The sequence below is a fragment of the Mercenaria mercenaria genome, chromosome 10 (assembly GCF_021730395.1).
Source record: "Mercenaria mercenaria strain notata chromosome 10, MADL_Memer_1, whole genome shotgun sequence".
In the NCBI taxonomy this organism is placed as follows: domain Eukaryota; kingdom Metazoa; phylum Mollusca; class Bivalvia; order Venerida; family Veneridae; genus Mercenaria; species Mercenaria mercenaria.
In genome coordinates this window covers 47,783,013-47,804,994 of record NC_069370.1, presented here as the reverse complement: position 1 = coordinate 47,804,994, position 21,982 = coordinate 47,783,013, and the positions used below count along the sequence as shown (strand labels likewise).

General features: G+C 35.4%; 1 long non-coding RNA gene across 1 annotated transcript in view; it reads right to left on the bottom strand.

Annotated features, from left to right (window-relative positions):
* The window catches only part of LOC128559910 (uncharacterized), a 157,770-nt gene that overhangs the window by 40,194 nt on the left and 95,594 nt on the right, over nt 1–21,982 (bottom strand). The window contains exon 5 of the long non-coding RNA XR_008372757.1: nt 6,232–6,290. This is a non-coding gene — a long non-coding RNA (uncharacterized LOC128559910). The remainder of the gene's footprint in view (nt 1–6,231; nt 6,291–21,982) is intronic.

The following is a 21,982-nucleotide window of genomic DNA, read 5'->3' as shown; positions in this document are numbered from 1 at the left end:
TGGTAGGGATGGTGGAAGGGTAGGGGCATAAATGTATAGAACATAGAAGTCACCACATCTGAATGTTGGTTTTTGTTTTGTTTTTTTTTGCTGTAGCTGGAGAGAGCAAAATAATTCATATAGTCTGGCATGAATAGAAAGTAAACAAACCTATTTTCCAAACAGATACAGACAGTACTGTGTGATCTTATTGTTTTATCACCAGCATTTCTCCCTTAACAACCTTTACGCCCAACTAATTTTCTCATCTAGACAAAATTACTGTTTCATATTAAAGTTCAATAGTTCCGCTAATTGGCGATTAACACATGAATGGTCATAAAATATATAAAACACTATCATGTTCTATACAGAAAATAGGTTTAAAAGAGAAAAAATGCAATGAAATAGTCAAGTTTTACCCATCCTCACCCGCATTAAGTTTTTTATGTACAGGTGTATAACATATGTGAATGATTCAAATAACATTTTACATAAATATACATCTCTCAAATAATACCCATTAAATTATACACAAAAATGATACATAATGGGTGTGTATGTTCATTTTTTCAGTTTATCCTACTAATTAAAGTAGCCTTTCTTCTTTTTTTTCTATAAAAAGTTGCAACATAACTGTAAATTCCATTATGATGTTTTGTAATTTTGTATATGGAAAGTATGCCTCAAAATGCTAATTATGTAACACAAAATGATATTTAATATCTGTTCTATCACAAGGTTACAAAATATTTACATTTAGTAGATCCAAATAAAATCTCAGCAAACAATTTTCTATAAAGGGTGATATTTTTAAATTCAAGTTAGACCAGTATAACCTTTTTTAATGGCACCTCACATGAGGAAACATCTCTCTACAAAGGGACATTATTTTAGTTGCCATTAGCTCAGTATAACCATTGTTAATGGCACCTCACATGAGGAAACATCTCTCTACAAAGGGACATTATTTTAGTTGCCATTAGCTCAGTATAACCTTTGTTAATGGCACCTCACATGAGCAAACCTCTCTCTACAAAGGGACATTATTTTAGTTGCCATTTGCTCAGTATAATCTGTGTCAAGCATGGCACTTCACATGTACGAAAGTAGATATTTTAGTTGCCATAAGATCAGTATAACCTTTGTTAATGGCACCTCACATGTACAAACGAAGATATCTTAGTTGCCATTTGATCAGTATAATCTATGTTAATGGCACCTCACATGTACAAAAGTAGATATTTTAGTTGATATTAGATCAGTATAATCTATGTTAATGGCACCTCACATGTACAAAGGTAGATATTTTAGTTGCTATTAGATCAATATAACCTCTGTTAGTGACACCTAACATGAGAAAACACTTCTCTACAAAGACAAATATTTTAGTTGCCATTAGATGAGATTCATAGTTAGTCTGTGTAAAGCAACAACAGGTTTTAGTCCTTCAGTACAGACAATATCAGATTCTGTAGCATAAAAATCTTCCAAGACAACCTATATGACACCTGGGCACAGTTTCATAAGTTTTGCAATATTCCGTACCATAAAATTAGCATTTCTATATTTCTTTTTAATTTTTGTTGCTTCATTTGAACTCAGTAATTTCAGAATTTTGCTAGAAAACTCAACCCAGTTTTTGCTTGTTTCAGTGTTGGGCTAGCTTCAGTACTGCGGTTTCTTATAAGCTGGAAACATTAAGCTGCAAGTTTTATGGGTGTTACTTACATGTTTTTCATGAAACTTAAAAGGAACATTTTTATAGCTTCATATGCAATTTTGATATGTATCTAGATGTGCATTAAAAAACAGCAAACCGTTTCACTAATTAGCTATATGAAATATGGCTGAATCATCCTTTTAAAGAATATTAATTGGGGGCTGTTATTGTGGGGGTAATATTCAACCCTGATAAAATCTTTTAGATGTTTGCATCTTCAAACAACACTGTTCAAAGTGCATAAAATTAAGCGCAACAATTTAATCAGTGTGTTAAATCATTTCTTTATTATATAACCATTCATATAAAATGCAATGTAAAATAATATTTCACAAAAAAGGCAAAAACTGTGAAAATTTTAACTGCAATAAATGTTTGGCGTCAACAATCTTTTCTTTATTATAACCAGCATCAAATCTATTCTTTGTCTGGACCAAACAATTCTGATGCAGTTTGCAGAACTTTTCATGTAAGCTAGAATCCGGTACCTTAGGGGGTTAATATAATCATATTATGGTATTTAAGTGGCAAGCAGGCTTGAACCTAATTAGTTTTTCATTTCAGTTTTGTCTACAAAGTAAATTTACGAACGGTAAACATAAAATATTTGTTCAAAATTACATCACCACCTTGGGAAAGGGCCAGCCCGACATATTTGGTACATATTTACCTCCCAAATCCTATATCATAATGTCATGCAGGCACCAGGTAACCATTCTTCAACTAGCTTGAAGGGCTCCTGGTGAGATTTGAACCGTCAACTACCCACATCCCTCGAGGCATATGCCTTAACAACCACAGGCTTAATGGTAGACAGAGACATTTCCGTCAAAGGCTCACTCTATGTTAAAAATCATAAGGATCTTTTGTTTCCAATACACAGATGGAAAGAATAAAACTTCACTGTAGTGACAAGGGTCAATCCAATTACTTTCAGGCATACATGCTTTTTTATACTGTACTGGGTACAGCATATACAGAATGTTGGATGACACGGTTGACCTAAAACAAACAGTTTTTTGAAGCTTTGAACATTTAACCCTAAAAAATCCATCAAAATTTGACATAGTTTATAATCATATGTATGTAAGATTTAAACTCCAAGGACTTGTATCATCTTGACAATAGAAAAAAATGTCAGCAACAAAATTTTCTGAAAAACACTTTCTAATTGCATGGAATTGTGAAATCTCACCAAACAGGTTGAGTATTACATATACTGAGCATATTTCATAATTATAATTAACATTATTGACAGGAATTATGAGTAGCCGGAATTTTGATATATTTATTTCATGTAAAACAGAAACACACCAGTCAACGCATCACAAAAAACCCACAGAAATGTATAATACAAGCTTAATACATTCTACAGTCTTCAAACACTTCCTGTAAATAAAGTTTATAAACTCTTAAAAATAAATATGGCGGAAATACAGAGAAGTATACAGTTATACAACAATGCAGTATAAAAAATACATTGTACACCAAAAAGTATGTGTTGACTGATGTGGAACATTTATGTGCTGACTTTTGGAACATCTGTATGGCACACATTTTTTAAAACATAAGTATTTAACATACTATTACTGTCAGTCGTAACTTTACTTTTCTGTCATTTTAAACAAGATGGCCTTTGCTTTCTATTTCTCTTGATATTTTCATTTTTGCTATATACCACAAACATGTGCACATCAAATGGCTTTCCTTTGCTAATAAGTCTGTAAAAAAATGTGAAAAATTCCTAAAATCCTGGTTCACACATTTGTGAAAATCTCTAAAATTAATTTTCGCAAAGCGTGAAAGGTAGAAACAACACTTACAAGAACACCAGTCAAAGTTCTGATAGCCAAGAAACATGAAAATTACATTATATTATGATAGCATAAACAAACATCAGAAAAAGATCAACACGTTTAAAACAACAAGCGCAACATGTGGAAATCATTTCTCTCCTTTGAGATTTTTCATTTCGTTTTTGAAATGTTATGATAATGGGCTTATTTAATAGAAGCTGTTTAAAGATTAATGCTGTTACACTCTGCATGTCTGTTCTCTTGTTATCCCCGCCCATTAATTTTTACAAAATTCATTAAATTAGCGAGAGGAAAAAAACTCATTTAAAACCTCGCAAACTATGAAAATATTACTTAAAGTTTCAAATACCGGGCATAACTATCGGGCATAACTAAGATATATAAATTAATCCTTTTCTGCAGATTTAAAGAATTCTTTCTTTTGAATAAAAAGGATGCCGGTGATTTAGAAGAAGTATTTTTATTGTGTATTGTGTGTATAACCTTATTTATAGTACCCCATATGAGTGACTGTTCCAGAAAACTGTTGGGAGGACAGAGCAAGATAGAGAAAATGCTGCAAGTCCAGAAGCTTCCCTCAGCCAGGTTCTGTAGCGTGCCAGGTCATCCTGCACTTCTCTTTTTTTATGTCGTTCCCAAGACTTAGTAACTCATTACCACGACATACTAAGTCGTTCCCTCGAGTTAGTATCTCATGGGAATAAAAAAAAAGAGGTGCAATTAAAAAAAAAAAAAAAAAGAGTAGTGCATGTCACCTCTGTGCCACCGTAGGTTATACTAGTACTACTGAATAAAAACAACAGCCATGTACGGAACATTATCTTTTAGTTCTTGTTTGAAACATGATCAAATAATCAATTTGATGAACTTTATTATATTTGTTTCAATTATGAATGCTTTTTGTGCAAGACTATATCCTAGGTGCTACGTTTTTGACACTTTTTAATTAGCGCCAACTTTTCTCATTGAATATTTCACAGTTTCATTAAGTTTTGCAAATTAGGGGTCATATAAGATAACGCTGTCATTAATTGGCACATGATCACTCGCTAACCTCCAGCGGAGTATATTTCAAATTAGGTAGAGGCTGTGGCCAGAAGTGAAGCTTTGCGCCGCATTGAGAGCTGTCTGGCTGAAAATGTCTCGTGGATGAATTCCAACATGCTGAAGCTGAATGCTGATAAAACTGAGGTAATGCTATTGACATCAAAGCGTAACTCCCAAGTACATTGATGACGTTTCTGTGAAGGTCGGTGATTCTGTGATAAAATCCACGAAATGTGTTAGGAATCTTGGAGCAGTATTTGTCAGCGGTATGGATATGGAACAACAAGTCAACTCGGTGTGCCGGGCTGGATATGCACAACTTCACAGAATAGGTCACATCAGACGGTATCTTACAAGTGATGCCACAAAAACCCTTATAAACAGCCTGGTTACTTCACGGTTAGACTACTGTAATGCCTTGTTAAGTGGTATACCAAACAGCAGACTTAACAAGTTGCAACATGTCCAGAACACTGCAGCTCGCGTAATCACTAAGACGCCCCGTCGCAATCATATAACACCGGTTCTGAAGGAGCTTCACTGGTTGCCAGTGAAATACAGGGTGCAGTACAAGGTTCTGACCCACACCTTTAAGGCTTTACACAATCAGTCCCCTGCCTATATTAGGGATATGCTAGAAGTGTATAAACCGGTCAGGACCCTAAGATCACAAGACACGCTGTCACTGGTTATGCCAAAATCTAAAACTATGATGTATGGCAAATGCAGCTTTTCGTGCACTGCTCGAAAGCTTTGGAACTCCCTTCCTGTCAAGATCAGGGAAGCTGACACGCTAGCTGCTTTCAAAAGCCTGCTTGAAACCCACTTCTTTGTACAATATTTTGTTAACTGACCGATACATTTATGTTTTTATCTTTCATTCATGATTTTTGTTAATGTGGAATGCATTATCTTTGTATACGTATTTGTTTGTTTTTTTTGCAATTTATTCTGTAAAGCACTTTTGAACGTGTACAAGTGCATGAAAAGAGTGCTATATAAATGTGGTATAATAATAATAAATAATAATAATAATTAGGTAACCATGGTAGTGCTGTTTGAGACGTGTAGGTTTCCATGTAAGAACAAAATGATATACTAGATCTAGTCCTGTGGAAATTATAAAAAGAAAAATTCAAAAATTTAAAATCCACAAATATACGTCCCTGCTAAACAGCCATTTTGGCCAAAACCACGAAATGTTGTGCCGATGAAATTAAATAATTTCACATTAAGTATAAATGTATATTTAAGCAGAGTTAAATAAAAATAGTTCAGCTTTTTCTCACTTTTCCCACTACTTCAGTCACTTTTCCATGTAAAGGGATAGCATTTTAGTACTTGTACTAATAAAGGAACTGTTTATCAAGTTATATTTCATTTTTGTTACCATTATATTGGCAGTTTCTACCAAACCCTTAAAGCTACTTCATGTAAATGAGTCATGCATGCTGATCCAATAATTCAAGAATGTTTTGTGATTTAGTTATGACTATTTTACATTCTGCAATTTAGTTATGACTATTTTACTATCTCCACAGACAGTTATTAATTTGACTCTTCATTTTATAACTGTGGTAACATGCTTGTTCTAACATGCATCCATCAAGAAGTCTTCTAACATGCAATATTATGGAAATAAATCTTTTTTCATAATTTTCTTACCCACAGAAAGACCTTGTTCAATGACTTTCCACACAAGCTGTCTACCAACCAGGTATTTCCTGAAATGAATATTAATTCAAGGTAAAAACATAACAAGAGCTCCCTTACAGAAGCAAGCCTCTGTGGCGTACATGCTGCGTATTTGCTGTGTATATGCCGCGAACACAGTAGTACGCCAGAGGAGTACATTTTACATACACCGCATGCTGCATACATGCCGCGTACTATTTCGACGAGTACACAGCATGTACGCAGGAGGTCACTAGTACACTTCAAGTACGCAGCACAGACTCTGAAAATTTAAGGAGTACACTGCATGTACGCAGGAGGGACTTGTTCAAGAAAATAGTACACTGCATGTACACCGCAGATACTTTGAAATTTGTGCAGTACACTTCATATACGCGGAAAAGACTTGTACAATTTCTTTTGGCATTTATACTTTGTCTTTTTTTATAAGTTAAAGTCTGAAGTAAACTTCATATATGCGGGAGGGACTTGTTAATTTTCTTTTGGTGTTTATACTTTGAATTTTTTTAGGTAAAAGTCTGAAGTACACTTCATGCAGGAAGGATTTGTACATTTTTTTTTTTTTCTTGGAAGCAAGAACTTGATTTCCGAGTAACTTTTATCTTAATAGCATAGAGTAGTTCAGATTACTGGTATTCTGAACAATGAAAATTTGCCAAACTATTTGCAATGTTCATTTGTGAAGCTTACATCTTGGTGATTTCTGAGCTGCACCTTGCATGCAGTGTAAAAATATATTCTTTTTCATTTTGAATTAATCCTGGAGCTTTCTAACTTGGATAATTGAAAAGCCTTATTTGAACTTTGTTGCATTACATTTTGTAATACATGAAATAATTACCAAGATAATGCCTCAACAGCGCCCAAATGAGAAGAATTAATAGCTCTCACTGTTATTTGAATACTCTTAAGCAAAACACCATTCTATCATGTTTTAAAAGGCTTTAATGCTCATTATGTTAACTCATTAAGGCCTCACCAAATTAAAAAGTTGTTCATCGGATTTGCCGCTCGTATATTTTCATAACGTTTTTGGCTAATTGCGCTCGCCCCATTGGAAAAAATCAATCCAAAATTTTTTGGTGCGCTACTTTTTACGGACGTAAAAGTGTATAAATGCTTATATAATTCCAGTCCTAGATTGTTCTCAGATGGATTTTAATCAAAATAAATACATACTACGCACACATTGTCTATAATAAATCACAACACTTATATTTAGTTGCATTAAAGTTGTTTCCCCTTGATGCAGTTACGCCATTTTCTTCAAATGTTTACCAAATTACATGGTACAAAAATTGATTTATTTCATTGAAAAGTGGATGAAGAAAAGCATACTAATTTATTTGATAACATCAATCTACATTATTTTGGTAAGGGTAAATACTTATTGATGCATGTCACATCTTTTTTCTGGTTTTTTTCTGTCCAAATGATCAGCATTTGCATACGAAAGTTGGTGGGGTAAGGAATTTACATTATCATAGCAGTTTCGCCACAGGAGTACACAGCATGTATGCAGCAGGAGTACACAGCATGTACGCCGCAGGACTCTGGCCAGGAGTACACCACATGTACGCCGCAGGAGTACACAGCATGTACGCCGCAGTAGTACACAGCATGTACACCGCAAGAGTACACAGCATGTACGCCGCAGGGGTAGTACACCGCAGGCTCATTTGCATGTGAAAAGTGTATGTGCCGCGTACATGCTGTGTACTATTTCTCGCATACTAAATTCCTCCAGCGTACATCCTGTGTACTATGTAGTCCACAGCATGTACGCAGCAAGTAGTACGCGGCAGAGCTCATTTGCATGTCAAAAGTGTACTACAAACGTACTATCGGTGTATGTGCGGTGTATATCCTGCGTACTATTTAAAGCCCTTGATTTTAGTACACATCATGTATGATCATATATGCTGTATGTACACAGCAAGAGTACGCAGCAGGCCTTTTTCTTCTGTAAGGGAGCTGTCTCCGTAGGATGACACATGCCCCTGATGGCACTTTGAATGAATAGTTATGGCCGATGTTAGAGTTTAGGACCTTTGACCTACGGAGCTGGGTCTTGCGCGCGACACATCGTCTCACTGTGTCACACATTCATGCATAGTTATTTTAAAATCCATGCATGAATGACAAAGATATGGACAGTACATGCCCATCATTGCACTATCATGAAAAATGATCTTTAACGTCTTAGTGTGACCTTGACCTTTGAGCTACGGACCTGGGTCTTGCGTGTGACATGTCCTCTTATTGTGGTACACATTCATGCCAAGTTATTTGAAAATCCATCCATCGATGACAAAGATATGGACCGGACACGCCCATCAATGCACTATCCTTTAACGTCTAAGTGTGACCTTGACCTTTGAGCTACGGACCTGGGTCTTGCGCACTGCACGTCGTCTTACTGTGGTACACATTCATGCCAAGTTATTTGAAAATCCATCCATCGATGACAAAGATATGGACCGGACACGCCCATCAATGCACTATCCTTTAACGTCTAAGTGTGACCTTGACCTTTGAGCTACGGACCTGGGTCTTGCGTGTGACATGTCCTCTTATTGTGGTACACATTCATGCCAAGTTATTTGAAAATCCATCCATCAATGACAAAGATATGGACCGGACACGCCCATCAATGCACTATCCTTTAACGTCTAAGTGTGACCTTGACCTTTGAGCTACGGACCTGGGTCTTGCGCACTGCATGTCGTCTTACTGTGGTACACATTCATGCCAAGTTATTTGAAAATCCATCCATCGATGACAAAGATATGGACCGGACACGCCCATCAATGCACTATCCTTTAACGTCTAAGTGTGACCTTGACCTTTGAGCTACGGACCTGGGTCTTGCGCACTGCACGTCATCTTACTGTGGTACACATTCATGCCAAGTTATTTGAAAATCCATCCATCGATGACAAAGATATGGACCGGACACGCCCATCAATGCACTATCCTTTAACGTCTAAGTGTGACCTTGACCTTTGAGCTACGGACCTGGGTCTTGCGCACTGCACATCGTCTTACTGTGGTACACATTCATGCCAAGTTATTTGAAAATCCATCCATCGATGACAAAGATATGGACCGGACACGAAAATTGCGGACAGACCGACAGACTGACAGACGGTTCAAAAACTATATGCCTCCCTTCGGGGGCATAAAAAAGTAACTGTACATCTTTAACTTTTAGCCTGCTGGCACCAAATGATTTTGCCTTTGCCACCAGTGCAGACCAAGATCAGCCTGCACATCCTTGCAGGCTGATCATGGCCTGCACTGATTGCAATTCAGAATATTAAATGAAACTGCTGAAATCGAATGATGGACCATTCCATTTAAGAAATTTAGCATGTTAAAGGTTAAAAATATACATAAAATGCAAAATGAGAAGTACTGAATCTATAAATTGCATGAAGAATTAAGAAGCTTATTAAGAAATCCTGAGGGACATTAAGTTTTCTTTTATGATAACTCAATAATTGCTTTTGTACTTTTCCATGTTTATGTTGTCCATTATTATCATCTTCAAGTAACAGCAGTAATTTATGTGTCTTGGAAACCACCAGAAATTACCATTTCAACAAGTAAATGTATGTATTCAAAATGTTTTCTTGGCTGAAAGAAGTTACAATACTTGGAAGGTTCATCTTGTTTCAAGACATGTCAAAACCATCTCATAAGGCTATTTTTTAATGGATAAGTGATTTGTAATTTTCCAGAATTCTAGCGATTGATGCAAAAACTCTATGTTGCCACACATTATTGAATGGGGACCAAGGATAATATTATACTAATTAGTAGGTTCATTTTAACCTCAGGACAAATTTAAAAACTTGTTTCAACCTTTCCTAGCTATCCAATCCTTGACATCCTTCACAAAAAATAGGTACGTATAAATTAGTATTTTACACAGATTTTATGATTAATTACCGTATATTTTCCCTTATAAGACGCACTTGCTTATAAGATGCACTCCAAAATCGGACAGGTAATCTGGGGGGTTTTTTTTATTTCTATTTCCTTGTAGTACACGCTTTAAGATGCTCCCCACTTTTAAACTGGAAATATGACTCCTAATAATGCATCTTATAAGCAAAAATATAGGGTATGACCTCATTGTGTCACAAGCCCAATGAAGGTAATACCATGATTTCATGAAAATATTAAATTCCACAATTTTTTTTTGGGAAAAATAACAAAATTCACAATTTTGCACTTATACAACAAAATTTTAAAAAAATGTAATAAACTTGTATCAATACAGTGGACATTAGCACCGGACTTTGTGACAACTGTAATACCAATACAGTGGGCATTAGCACTGACATTGTGACAACTGTAATACCAATACAGTGGACATTAGCACCGGACTTTGTGACAACTGTAATACCAATACAGTGGACATTAGCACCAGACTTTGTGACAACTGTAATACCAAAGTTCAATGCACCAAAGAATGTGGAGCACAAAAGAATGTGAAAGATATTGCAGTGGTGCAGCTGACACAATACAATTGGATATATAAGATTTATGAAAATTAACTTCAAGTAGAAACAGATTGGACTTTTATCTTTCTCTAACAACTGCTCTCTTACATTATACTTTCATAAAACGGAAGCCTACATGTCAGTTTGTCTTGAACAAATGCATTTTAAAACGATAAATTGCACCTAACAGGTTTATAAATGCCAGGCCCCCAGGATATGAGAGTGCAAACAAATGCACAAAATATTTACCATTTCTCTTGATGGTTCATTCTTACAGATTTTATGATCGGAAATAGTGTGCAGTGTTTCAAGAACAATTTCCCAGAAATATTTCCAATAGTTCAGCATTTTATTTCAAAAAATATCTGGCAACATTATTATATAATATGCATTATCAACCAATGATAGCCGTGCATTTTATGCTAATAAAACACTCATTGTATACTTTATTGACAGATGCTCTCTTATTTATAGAAAATTTATCAAAAACAGAATGTTGTGCTTGTTTCATTAAAAACATATGAGCCGTGCCATGAGAAATCCAACATAGTGGGTTTGCGACCAGCATGGATCCAGACCAGCCTGCGCATCCACGCAGTCTGGTCAGAATCCATGCTGTTCGCTAACAGTTTCTCTAATTCCAATAGGCTTTGAAAGCGAACAGCATGGATCCTGACCAGACTGCGCGGATGCGCAGGCTGGTCTGGATCCATGCTGGTCGCAAACCCACTATGTTGGTTTTCTCATGGCACGGCTCAATATATCATTAGATGATTATTTTCCCATCTTTGTGAGACTTGTCAGCAAAAATCTGTATTTCAAATTTCTTAAACGCTAGAGTCTCTGTATATGAGATGGGCGAAATTTTTCCCAATAATAGAATTTCTTCAAACTTTGGATATTGAAGGACAATTGTCTAAGAAACAAAGGTATGCAATAAAAGGCATAGGTCACCAGTACTGGAAAAAAGAGTTATATGCCCTTGAAAACAGCATTTTTGGCTTGACCTATCAACCAGGTCATTGCATTCTGCACGTTTATTCATCACCATTTTAATACCTATATGCCAAGTTTAAAAGTAATTACCTTCAATAGTTTTAAGTTATGCTCTGGACATGAAATATGACAAACAGATACGACCCTATAGCTCAATCTGTGACCTTAACCTGAGACTACTAGCTGTTTTTTGTACTCGTCACAACCAATGTATATGTCAGGTTTGAAATAAATACCTTGAATGGTTATTAAGTTATACCCCAGATATCAATATAATATTAGATTTGAACTTTAAGCTGTATTTGTCACCTTAACCTTTGACCTACAAAGCTGTTTATATGCTCTGCACATTGTCTCATCGCCACCTACCAGCATACCAAGTTTTAAGCCAGTAGTTTGAATGGTCTTTTACATTATGATCCAGACATAAAATATGATCAACAGATATGCTGAATGACAGAACAAGAGGGTCATGATGACCCTGGATCCCTCAACTGAGTAATATGAGCTATATGTTTCAAATGTCAAACTGATGCTAAAATATTAAGGAAGTAAGTCAGTAGGTCACATTCATGGTCACTGAAAGCAAAGAGCTATAAAAAATAAATAGATTGGCAACTTGAAAGGCATATAGAGCAAATCTCGTCAACCTCCCGTGACAAAAAAACGAGATCTCGTAAGAATCATTTACCGGAAATGGCGCTTTCTCCACGCGCCATTTTGTATGCGAAAGCAATTATTCATCGGTAAAATAATTATCACCGTATGACCATGCTTCTTTCGATGGCAAAAAAAAACGTTTACTTTGTGTCTTAAGACCATTTCACATTAAACTAATTTTGTTTTAGAAGCTAACGTGTATTTTAAATGTAGTTTTAAAGGTACAAATTGTAACTCCATGCTCGCCGATGTTTGTTTTTAGTAAGATAACGCCGAATCACGCTCTGACATGAGCTCACGCGAGATTACAGCCAGTTGCCATTCTATGTATTTTATACTTCTTTGCTGAAAGTCAGTTATGATCGGTGTGCAAAACTGTACATGCCATCCAAATTTCAAGGCTTATCTTATAAAACAAGAAAGTAGGTCAGTAGGTCAAGGTCACAGTCAGGTGACCCCTAATCACTTGGGGTCATCAGGTAATTATAATTAAACAGTCTCTAGGAAATATGATCTGATAATTTTTTTAAGTATTTTTTCCTATATAACTCAAATACCGAAATAAGTAATTACAATTCAAATGTGTATCTAAAAACTTAATAAATCTGCCATTTTGTTTTTTGTTGCCATGGAAAAAAATGGCCACCAATTTGATCAAATATTTAAATACTCATAACTTTCTCATTATTACTCCGATTTTGAATATTCATTCATTTCTTTGATGATTTAAGAAATCCCAGCTGACGAAATTAATGTAAGAACAATGTTTCCTTTCTCTTTAAAGTATTTTTCCTATATAAGTTTATGTAAAATTTAGGACCCCCGGGGCGAGGCCTCAGTTTGAACAATCTTCATAGAGGACCATTAGATGATGTTACATGCCAAATATTGAGGCTCTACGCCTTGCAGTTTTGGACAAGAAGATTTTTTTTAAAGTTTTTCCTTTTGGTTACCATGGCAACCAGAGTTCTGTGCAGAATTCAATTCTTTGAACAATTTGAAAGGGGGCCATCCAAGGATCATTCCTGTGAAGTTTCATCAAAATTGAACTGGTGATTTAGGAGATGTTGTTTAAAGAAAAGTGTGGACAGCTGGCCGGACGCCTACAATAGCTCATCTTGAGCCTTTGACTCAGGTGAGCTAAAAACACACTATCTCATTTTTCCAAAACTGGCTATAACAAAAAGTCAAATAAAGTAGTTAATAACTTATACGAAGTGTATTTTCTTACCTAATGTGAAAAAGTTAAGTAAGTTTACTGTAAGTACAGTAACAATGTTCTGTGTGAGATTAAACCCACAATCGCCTGCAGCCTCTCGGCTTTGCCCACGCATTTGGAGCAGGTGTATTACACCTAGACTTTAAAAATGTTCTCATGATAAATGATAGTAAATAAACTGGGAAAACCTAAAATAATATATCAAGTCAATTTTAAGAAAGTCCTTTTTTTCCCTTTGTCTTAATGTAAAGATGCTGACATGTGCAGAAATTCATCATCCTGTCAGAATAGTTTCCACCTCATTTACACCCATAGTGCTTTTTGAAGAAATGTATTAAAATACCAGCATTATATTTTCATCTCCTAAAAACCCATCATAAACAAAATCATGAATAAAATTTGAAACCCTATGAATATTAACTACTCAAAACAGAGTCAATCTAAACACTAGTTCCCCCTTAATCAATATACTTCATTTTCAAGTGCTTAGAAACAGCTTTTTGCCACCATAAATGACTTCAAACCAACATAATAGCATTTGGTCACTAAGTCCCTCCCTCATGTCATGTTTTTACAAAAAACATGGATGATTTCTCAAAAACATCTGGACAGTTTCAGAGTTTCCCAGTGGACACAAAAATTTGATCAAACGTGGAAAAGCCTCATTTAGAGCAAAGCCATGGTCACCCTACATTTCTCCAGCAATATCAGAAATCTGACAGCAGCAGCCAGATTTATTTGAAACTCTTTGAACTGATTGTTCTCATTTTTTGGCTCATTGCTAATGTTTCTGGTCTATTGGTCATTTCAACCTTTGGTCAGTTGATGTCCATTAATCAACAGCGCTTTATTTACTTGCTGGTCTGAACTGACCAATTAACACATTGATGAACTTGTACCAGGGCACTAGAGCCAGATGCACATGCATTGTTCCATTGTTAGCGCTAACATCTTAATAATAACCGAACAGGTCAAGGTCATTTTTAACTAGAGGCTTTTGTAACATCAACAGTCCTCATTTTGTCCCATGTATATTCTCAATATGTAGTTCACACATACTTTTTATCCACTATTTCTGCAGGCCTACTTAGAGACAGCACACTATTTCCAATTTAAATCTATAGGTGAGGAAGCATTTTCTGTCTTTACCTCTAATTCATGTGGGGAAGTTGTCAGTTAGTTGTGGAGAAATAAATACTGTAAAATCCTTTAATCTTATCCTTAACCCTGCTAAATTTCTAAAATGGACTGGTCGATCATCCAATTTTGGAAGTACCATTTATTATTCGAAGGGGTGATCACTGAAAATTTACTGACTGAACAACAAACAGTTGCAGACCAAGATCAGCCTGCATGGATGCAGACTTATCTTGGTCTGCACTTGTCGCAAAGGCAGAATCACTTGCAGCCAGCAGGGTAAAGGAAATTCTATTTAATCAACTATGAAATCCAGAAAAATTAGTCACAACCAAATATTAATCATTTTGCAGAACATTTATAAATTAAATCAAGGAATGACTTCCCATTGTTAAAACTGTTGAATGATGTTTTAAATCAAGTTATTTTGTTCAGATATATATATTTATGCCAGTCACTGAACAGATTCATACAATAAATTCTACATGTCAGGATATACCAGTATTTCAACTCTTATCACATCAATAATTAATCAGAATTAAAAGTTGGAACAGCAGAAAAAGCGATTTTAGCTGACTCCTCACAAAACACTAGTAGACAATTTCAGGAAAAAACTGGAGAAATTGATGACAAGATATCAAACAGTGATCTACAGGCCTCATTACACTTCTCCCACAGGGGCCTGATAACAACAATTATCAAAGCAATAAAATCGTACCCACAGCTCATAACTTCTCATAGTTAATGAAAGAGAACTTTACAAATTGTTACAAGGAGAGTCCCAAAGGTGATTTTATTAAAGTATTAGGTGTTAATCTTCATTAGCTGCTCCACACACATTAAAAAGTTCACTATAATAGCATACAAGGTGCAACTGATGTAACACAGCTTGCAATATATCTGAAGTAGAGAGCTACATGCTTTTAACTTTTAGTAGAGCGGACACAGCAATCTGACTAAAGTACATCTCCTATTACGCTACGCATAGGATCTGACAACGAGCTATTGATGGCCTCGTTCTGACAACCCTTCCGCTAGCCAATCAAAAGTTAACTTACAACATTCTGCAAGCTTTAAAAAGCCTTGGTAATTGATATAAACAATTTTTATGTCGAAACATGTCAGATAGCCGGTTAGCTCAGTCAGTAGTGCACTTGCTCTGTAAGCGAGAGGTCCCGGGTTCGAGCCCTGGATTAACTGCAAATTTTTCTTACTCTTTGACATTCCAACAAGTTGTCTGATTGGTTCAAACAAAAATAGATTTGCGAAAATAAAAATAGCAATCTTGGAAATCCAAAATATACAGAAGACGAATGTGAATGGGTCGTTCTCAGATCTTCGTTTAGAAGATCAAGTACTTCAGTCAGATTGGCGGACACAGTGGTCCACCATTCAGTCAGTATCTTTTTGGTAAGCACCCCTTTAACAGTTAATGGCACTGTCCAAATTGAAAGATGGACAAGTTCATTATAGAAATTTAGCAGGGTAAGGGTTAACTTTTAGTCTAAAAGCCAAGCTGAGCACATTACATAATATTATGTGATATCCTTGTGATATTTATCTCTTATTTTGATTTTCAGTATAATCTTCTTGTAGAGATACATTTGTGCAATACAAAATTTTATATTATTCATATCAAAAAGCTTGTTGATTGAAAAAGGAGCTTATTATTAAGTTAAATTACACTAAATTTATTGTTCATGTCACTTAATCTTTACCCTGCTAAATTTCTAAAATGGACTGGTCTATCATTCAATTTGGGCAGTACCATTTATCATTGGAAGGGGTGTTCACTGAAAATTTAGTGACTGAATAGCGAACAGTGCTAACCATGATCAGACTGCAAGGATGTGCAGGCTGAACTTGCTCTGCACTGGTCGCAAAGGCAAAATCACTTGCTGCCAGCAGGCTAAAGGTTAATTGTCTTGGTAGGAAGCAGCAAATTTATGGGACAATACTGATTTTGATTCATCTCCAAATAAGGGCATCAAATGATTCTGAAACCTAAACAAATAATAATGAACCAGTTTTAAAAACTGGAATTCGAAAGGTGTTGCTTAGTTTTGTCCACAAAAACAAAACCATTACCTTACATACGGAAGTTACATTTTCAGCTTGCAAAATCATTTAGTATCGAAATATTGACATTAACTTTGTGGCAAAATCTGCAAAATGGATAAAGTTACAGGTTAATAGTGAACATTCAGCACACTGACCTCTGACTTCTGTAAGGTCATGCCTTATCGCAGGGTGACAACCAATAGCATTGAAGCATTAAAATCCAATCAGTTTCAAATAAAATAATGATAATGTTCTGTTGACCTTCTCAACACACTTCAATCACTTTACAGAAGTTCATTATGGTCCTACTTTTAATAAATACAGCAACAGATCTTGAATCCTCATTAACATTAATGATGAATGTGACAAATGATATAGGTCCATCTCTCTAATCAAATACACTTATTAAATAAATCAATCAAGCACACTAATCGAGTAAACAAATTATACAAATCAAGCACACTAATTAAATAAACAAATCATTATAAACAAACAAAGTAAATAGACTGAAATCCCTGCATGCACAAATTAATTTTTTGTTAAAATTCGCCAAATAGAATTATATTATAACTTAAGTACATCGATCAGCACAAAATTATATGCTGAAACAACAAAATAACATCTTCAAATGAAAAAGGAAAGTTAAAAAAGTATTTTTACAAACCAGAATAGAACATTAGGATGCTATAATGGACAAGTATACATGTAGTCTTTACAGCATGTGCAAGAAATTGAATGATCCAAGACATGCAGAAGTCTATTTTTGTGCTTCTTCAATCTAAGAGCAGTCTGATTTCAGTCTGGAGAAAGTCTGTACTTTCTGAAACATTTGACATTAATTCTGTAAATCTGTCTATATGGTTTTATGATCTTACCCTGCACATGCTCCTGACTGGTAATTGATGTAGGCAATGTCAATAATCTTAGTCCACAAAGTATTTCTCATCTAGCATTGCAAGGTTGATATTCTTATATAGTCAACAAATTATTTCTCATCTAGCATTACAAGGTCGATTTTCTAGTCCAAAAAGTATTTCTCATCTAGCATTTCAAAGCTAAAAAATTTAGTCCACAAAGTATTCCTCATCTAGCATTGCAAGGTGGTTATTCTTATATAGTCAACAAATTATTTCTCATCTAGCATTACAAGGTCAATATTCTAGTCCATAAAGTATTTCTCATCTAGCATTTCAAAGCTAAAAAATTTAGTCCACAAAGTATTCCTCATCTAGCATTGCAAGGTGGTTATTCTTATATAGTCAACAGATTATTTCTCATCTAGCATTACAAGGTCAATATTCTAGTCCATAAAGTATTTCTCATCTAGCATTTCAAAGCTAAAAAATTTAGTCCACAAAGTATTTCTCATCTAGCATTGGAATGTTAATAATTTTAGTCCACAAAGTGATTCTTATCTGGCAAGGTCAAAAGGCTTAGTCCACAAAGTATTTCCCATCTAGCATTGCAAGGTTGATATTCTTATACAGTCCACAAATTAATTCTCATCTAGCATTACAAGGTCAATTTTCTAGTCCAAAAAGTATTTCTCATCTAGCATTTCAAAGCTAAAAAGTTTAGTCCACACAGTATTTCTCATCTAGCATTGGAATGTTAATAATTTCAGTCCACAAAGTCATTCTTATCTGGCAAGGTCAATAGGCTAAGTCCACAAAGTATTTCTCATCTAGCATTGCAAGGTTGATATTCTTATATAGCCCACAAATTATTTCTCATCTAGCATTACAAGGTCAATTTTCTAGTCTATAAAGTATTCTCATCTAGGCATTTCAAAGCTAAAAATTGTCCACAAAGTATTCCTCATCTAGCATTGCAAGGTGTACTCTTATATAGCAACAAATTATTTCTCATCTAGCATTACAAGGTCAATATTCTAGTCCATAAAGTATTTCTCATCTAGCATTTCAAAGCTAAAAAATTTAGTCCACAAAGTATTCCTCATCTAGCATTGCAAGGTTGATATTCTTATATAGTCAACAAATTATTTCTCATCTAGCATTACAAGGTCAATATTCTAGTCCATAAAGTATTTCTCATCTAGCATTTCAAAGCTAAAAAATTTAGTCCACAAAGTATTCCTCATCTAGCATTGCAAGGTGGTTATTCTTATATAGTCAACAAATTATTTCTCTTCTAGCATTACAAGGTCAATATTCTAGTCCATAAAGTATTTCTCATCTGGCATTTCAAAGCTAAAAAATTTAGTGCACAAAGTATTTCCCATCTAGCATCCGGATGTTAATAATTTTAGTACACAAAGTGATTCTTATCTGGCAAAGTCAACAGGCTTAGTCAACAATTAAAGTATTTCTCATCTAGCAAGATCAATAATCCCAGTTCGCAAAGGATTTTTCATCTAGCAAGGTCAATAATCCCAGTCCACAACAAAGGATGTTTCATCTAGCTAGGTCAATAGTCCCAGTCCACAAAAGATGTTTCATCTAGCAAGGTCAATAATCCCAGTTCACAAAGGATGTTTCATCTAGCAAGGTCAATAATTTTAGTCCACAAAGGATTTTTCATCTAGCAAGGTCAATAATCCTAGTTCACAAAGGATTTTTCATCTAACAATGTCAATAATCCCAGTTCACAAAGGATGTTTCATCTAGCAAGGTCAATAATGTCAGTCCACAAAGGATTTCTCATCTAGCAAGGTCAATAATCCCAGTTCACAAAGGATTTTTCATCTAGCAAGGTCAATAAGCCTAGTTCACAAAGGATTTTTCATCTAGCAAGGTCAATAATCCCAGTCCACAAAGGATTTTTCATCTAGCAAGGTCAATAATCCCAGTCCACAAAGGATGTTTCATCTAGCAAGATCAATAATCCCAGTCCACAAAGAATTTTTCATCTAGCAATGTCAATAATCCTAGTCCACAAAGACTTTTTCATCTAGCAAGGTCAAAAATCTAAGTCCACAAATGATTTTTCATCTAGCAAGGTCAATACTCTCAGTCTAAAAAGGATTTTTTATCTAGCAAGGTCAAAAATCCAAGTCCACAAAGGATTTTTCATCTAGCAAGGTCAATAATCTCAGTCTAAAAAGGATTTTTCATCTAGCAAGGTCAATAATCCCAGTGCACAAAGGATTATTCATCTAGCAAGGTCAATAATCTCAGTGCACAAAGGATTTTTCATCTAGCAAGTCCAATAATCTCAGTGCACAAAGGATTTTTCATCTAGCAAGGTCAACAATCTCAGTGCACAAGGATTTTTCATCTAGCAAGGTCAATAATCTCAGTCCACAAAGGATTTTTCATCTATCAATAAATAATTACCTAACACATGGAACAGAAAGGCACAATAACTTACAAGAATGGTTGCACATTTAACAACCTCTAAAGAAACAGATTTAATGAAACCTGAGGCTTGGTTGCAGCACATGAACACAGTTACTGGACTTTATTGCTTGGTCGTGTATCTTGTGTTAAGGTGTATGAACACAGTTACTGGACTTTATTGCTTGGTCGTGTATCTTGTGTTAAGGTGTATGGGCTCAGTTACTGGACTTTATTGCTTGGCTGTGTATCTTGTGTTAAGGTGTATGGACACAGTTACTGGACTTTATTGCTTGGCTGTGTATCTTGTGTTAAGGTGTATGGACACAGTTACTGGACTTTACTGCTTGGCTGTGTATCTTGTGTTAAGGTGTATGGACACAGTTACTGGACTTTACTGCTTGGCTGTGTATCTTGTGTTAAGGTGTATGGAAACAGTTACTGGACTTTACTGCTTGGCTGTGTATCTTGTGTTAAGGTGTATGGACACAGTTACTGGACTTTACTGCTTGGCTGTGTATCTTGTGTTAAGGTGTATGGACACAGTTACTGGACTTTACTGCTTGGCTGTGTATCTTTTGTTAAGGTGTATGGGCACAGTTACTGGACTTTACTGTTTGGATGTGTATCTTGTGTAAAGGTGTATGGACACAGTTACTGGACTTTACTGCTTGGCTGTGTATCTTGTGTTAAGGTGTATGGACACAGTTACTGGACTTTACTGCTTGGCTGTGTATCTTGTGTTAAGGTGTATGGACACAGTTACTGGACTTTACTGCTTGGCTGTGTATCTTGTGTTAAGGTGTATGGACACAGTTACTGGACTTCATTGCCTGGTCGTGTATCTTCTGTTAAGGTGTATGGACACAGTTACTGGACTGTATTGCCTGGTCGTGTATCTTGTTTTAAGGTGTATGAACACAGTTACTGGACTTTATTGATTGGCTGTGTATCTTGTGTTAAGGTGTATGAACACAGTTTCTGCACTTTATTGCTTGGATGTGTATCTTGTTTTAAGCTGTATGAACTCAGTTACTTTGATTTTTTTGCTTGGCTATGTATCTTGTTTTTAAGATGCAGGGACACAGTTACTGGACTTTATTGCTTAGTTGTGTATCTTGTGTAAAGGTGTATGACAGTTACTGGACTTTATTGCTTGGTTAGGTATCTTGTGTTAAGATGTATGGACACAGTTACTGGATTTTACTGCTTAGTTGTGTATCTTGTGTTAAGGTGTATGAACACAGTTACTGGATTTTACTGCTTGGTTGTGTATCTTGTGTTAAGGTGTATGAACACAGTTACTGGATTTTACTGCTTCCTTGTGTATCTTGTGTTAAGGTGTATGAACACAGTTACTGGACTTTATTGCTTGGTTGTGTATCTTGTTTTATGGCATATGGACACAGTTACTGGATTATATAGCCTGATTGTGTAGCTTGTTTTAACATCATTCTATGGACACAAGTACTGGATTTGCAGTCCTTCAGTTTTAGTTGTACAGACTAATATCATGCCTTTAACGACCAAAGAAGAAGGTACCCAACAAATTTCACCAAAAATACCTTGCCTAAGTAAGGTCTTGTTTTAACAAACACAGGTTGTTTACAGATAGAAGAAAACATAATTCAAAGCCTAACCAAATGTACTGCATGCAATTTCCATTTCAGTGAAAATGATTAAATTACATATGCCTGATTTGCAACATGTGGCTTATCTATTATATTCATACACCTAAAATTGCATCATGGGAAATTACAAGCACTTTTCAATTAGTATAACATAATCTTATTATGTCACTCTGCTTAATAAATGAAAACTAGAAAACATGCTATTTCAAA